Raw genomic sequence first — 4,597 nt, forward strand, 5'->3', positions numbered from 1 at the left:
ATACCATCCAAACACTGTGGTCTAGAACAATAACTACTGCTATCACTAATAAATAAATAAATAAATAAATAAATAAAAAACATTTGTGTGAGTTATACCGACATTAAACTGGATGAAACTAACGTTATATATACTAGCATGTTTTGGGTGTGATCTGTGTAAAACAAAATGATAGTGACATAAAATAATCATAATTCAACATGTGCGGTCTAAACCGAGAAACAACTTGTCATTACAGCGGTAAAGTTAGTTTGACGTTTGACATTCATTAGACATTCGGTTTCATACCAATTAAAATCTTTGCGCCTGTTATGTTTTGAGCCCAAACTAACTCAGATAGACATAAATATATGCCCTTTACGTTGCACAAGGTTTAATTTCTAGAAAAAATATATATATAAATTAACCATATAAATGAAACTATTTAACTACATGACACTATAAAACCAATAGTGCCCAGAAAAGTGCTATATAAATGTAAGGAATTATTATTATTATTATACTAAAATGTTCAGAAAAACATTGTGTTTTTGCACAAGGCTCCGTTTTTGGAATTAGCATTTTATGTGTTTTATAATAATTTTACAGCTTTTAATGTATGCAATAATATAAATCCATTAAACACCATTTGATCTAAAGGTGTCAAACCAACTGTAAAAATCTCTAAATATTATTCCCTATAATGCACAAGGCTTGTTTTTTTCTGATTATGCCTTTTTTGTTTTTATATACGATACTGAATCCATATTTTTGATGTTTAATATACTATACATACTTAAATTCATTAAACTCTGGCACCAGTAGGTACAGTATATTAAACATAAAAAATATGGTTTCAGTACTGTATATAAAAATAATAAAGGCATAATCTGAAAAAAACAAGCCTTTTGCACTATAGGGAATAATATTCTGAATATTTTACAGTTGGTTTGATACCTTTATCACACACGGTGTCAGAGTTTAATGAATTTAAGTAGGTACAGTATATTAAAAATATCAAAAATATGGTTTCAGTACCGTATATAAAAATAATAAAGGCATAATCTGAAAAAAACAAGCCTTGTGCATTATAGGGAATAATATTCTGAATATTTTACAGTTGTTTTGATACCTTTATCTCAAACGGTGTCAAGAGTTTAAAGGTGACATATCATGAAAATCTGACTTTTCCAGGTTTTAAGTGCTATAATCAGGTCGCCGGTGCATCTACCAACCAAGGAAACATGAAAAAGATTAACCCAGTAACTTTGTTTTGGTACGCCTTTTTCTGCAAGCGTCTGAAAAAAACGAGCATGTCTGATTTCGCTCTCCTAGTGACGTTGCAAAGGGATCTCATTATAATATTACCACCCCTTAATCTGTAAGTTTCCACCCATGGCAAAACGAGCGCATCAGATTTCGCTCCCTTGGTGACGTGGCAAAGGTCAAGGTCAAGGTCAGTTTATTTACACTGAACAAAATTATAAACAACACTTTCGTTTTTGCCCCCATTTTTCATGAGCTGAACTCAAAGATCTAAGACCTTTTCCCAGCAACCTCGCGGCTGCGTTCTGGACTGCAAGCAATTCAGCGATGAATGATTGAGACCCATATAAAGCGTTGCAATAATCAAGTCTGGAAGTGATGACGGCGTGAGTAACTATCTCCAAATCCTTAAACGAGAGCATAGATTTTAATTTGGCTATTTGCCTTAGTTGAAAAAAGCTGCTCTTCACCACAGCACTCATCTGTTTTTCATATTTCAGATCAGTGTCAAAAATCACACCTAAGTTTTTAGCAAAAGGATGAATGTTTGATGACATAGAATCTAGATTAATACTGATATCAGAGACAGCACTTGGGAGTCAAAAGACAACAATCTCAGTTTTGCTCTCATTTAGTTGGAGAAAGTTTCTGCCAGTCCAGCCTTTAATATCTTCAAAGCAATTAAAAAGGTCAGAATAAGAGTGATCAGAGCTGAGAGGAATGTAGATCTGAGTATCGTCAGCATAACAATGATATGAAATATTATATTTCCTCATGATCGAACCCAAGGGGAGCATATACAAACAAAATAAGACAGGCCCCAAGAGGGACCCCTGAGGTACCCCATAGGTGAGCGGTGCAGAAGGAGAGGACGAGTGTCCAATCATCACCTTAGCTGATCTATCGGAGAGGTATGATGAGAACCAATCCAGTGCCGTGCCCCTAATGCCAACTTCATCCCTTAGACCAGTGGTTCCCAAACTTTCTGCAGCGTGCACCCCTTTCTAGTTTATGACACGTCAAGCACCCCCACCACCGTACTCCGGTTAAACACCACATTTTTTACTGCAATACAAGTATAGATACAAGTTTATTTGAATTGATTTCCAGGTTTGTTTGGTTTTTTTTGCCTATAAAAAGGGCATTTCCCCCTAACCTTATTAAATGCATGTGTCATCTTTCATATCAAATTCTTACATTTTATTAATAATTTCACTTAATATAATAAGACTCTATAGGGCTGTTACCAATCAAATGAAATCGGTATTAACAAAACCAAATTTTCCACTGCTGGAGAAACATAAGCAGCTGAAGTGGCATTTAGATGCATTTACACAGACAGTTTAATTAAGCTGAAATGTAGCATGAATGCATTAATACTGCAAAATTACAACAGCATAAATAATGCTGTGAGCTTGGTGTTTTACATCAGGTTTTTTTATTTACAAATATGAAAAGTTGTGAAAAAAAAAATACAAAAAAAAGTTACTTTTAAATTTGAAAGTAACCCGCCAGCAGGTGGCAGCAAGTCTTAATGAGTGAGTCATTGAGGCATTCAAACGATTTGTTCAGACGGCTGATTCATTCAAGAATGAAGCAAGCGCCTGTCTTTAAATCATTGACTCAAATTATTAATTAAAAAATGCGAATCATTCAGTAGCTTAACGAAACACCGCTGACGCTGTGTGTTGCTCAGAGCTGCGCGACAGTTCTGCTGCTAAGTTTGTTTGGAACTATTTTCGTTAAACAAATCGAGCAAAAACAGTCACATTGACATTATTGTACTAAAATGTATGCCCTAAGTCACTTAATATTAACTACTCGTTTGAAGTCTTGTTTAAAATCAATGTCAAATTTACAATCGTACTGATTTTCTGGGAAAACTGCACTCTCTTAGTCGTGTCATGTTAATTAATTAGGCTAGGCTTTATGTAATAAACATAAAAACAACAATTTTTTACCGCAGTATGTTTCTTCTGTGTGCAGTTGTGTTCATTCGTTTCGATTTCTCCATGAGATTGTCTCACGTGAGTCTCAACTGCCACGACCTTGTTACTATTGATTATCCATTATGAATTGCCATTTACACCAAGTGTAATAAAATCAGAATCATTCTAGCTGAAATTTTGGTGCTTCTCTAATTCAATGTTTTAATTAGATTAGATTAGTTGTCCGGTCGGGCAAGTATAATTCTCTTTCACTTGCCCCTTCAAAAAATGCACACAGATCATCAAAAGCTTTCTCTCGCGCACCCCTGCTGGTCGGTCTGTGCACCCCTAGGGGTGCGTGCACCCCAGTTTGGGAACCACTGCCTTAGACGATTAAGAAGGGTAGCATTATCAACTGAATAAAATGCAGAACTAAGATCAAGTAGCATTAAAATAGCAGATTTACCGGAGTCAAAAGCAAGGAGTAGATCGTTCGACACCTTCAGCAGTGCAGACTCGGTGCTATGATGGGCTCTAAAACCAGACTGAAATTTATCTAAAATATTGTTTTGTGAGACAAATGACGATAATTGATTTAAAACAATTTTCTCCGAAATTTTAGACAAGAATGGCAACTTAGAACGAAAGGGATCTCATCATAACATTACCGCCCCTTAATCTGTAAATGTCCACCCACGGCACCGTCATTTTGATTTCGCAAGCGACAACGGTGTACCAGTTCTAATGCCATGGCGAAAGTTTGAGCAAAACATGCTAACTGTTCTGCCTTTGGCTGTGTGTTACGAGAAAACGAGAAAAACGTTTTCTCGTAACACACTCGTGTGTTACGAGAAAACGAGAAAAAATTAGAAACAGGTGAATAAAGACTGAGTCAATGTTTAAAGGGGTCATATGATGCGATTTCAATTTTTCCTTTCTCTTTGGAGTGTTACAAGCTCTTGGTGCATAAAGAAGATCTGTAAAGTTGCAAAGACCAGTCAATGTTTAATGTTTAGAAATTATTATTTCAAGACATGTAAAGCATTTTTGCTCGTTTATGTGGGCCGTCCAAAGCATGGTTGCAATGTGTTCATTGTCAAACTCCAAAATCAGATTATTTTTTATTCTTAAAAAACGCCATTATTTTATAAAAAAAAATTTTTATTTATTTATTTTATTTTATTAACAAAATATTTTAGTTTGTCTTGTATATTTTTTTCATTCCATCAGATAAGATTTTAAGCTGTCATATGGTCAAGTTACAACGTGCCCCTCAGATGTTACAATGTGTGCACCTACGGGGCATGTTGTCACATTTCACTTCCATTTTTTGAGGGTAAATAAAGAAAAACGTATACACTGTAATTATGAAACAAAGCGATGTATTTGTACTAGACAAGTGTAAAATTACCGTGGATAAAAAA

This window comes from Sinocyclocheilus anshuiensis, unplaced genomic scaffold (genome assembly GCF_001515605.1).
Source record: "Sinocyclocheilus anshuiensis isolate Anshui unplaced genomic scaffold, SAMN03320099.WGS_v1.1 scaffold1735, whole genome shotgun sequence".
Lineage (NCBI taxonomy): Eukaryota > Metazoa > Chordata > Actinopteri > Cypriniformes > Cyprinidae > Sinocyclocheilus > Sinocyclocheilus anshuiensis.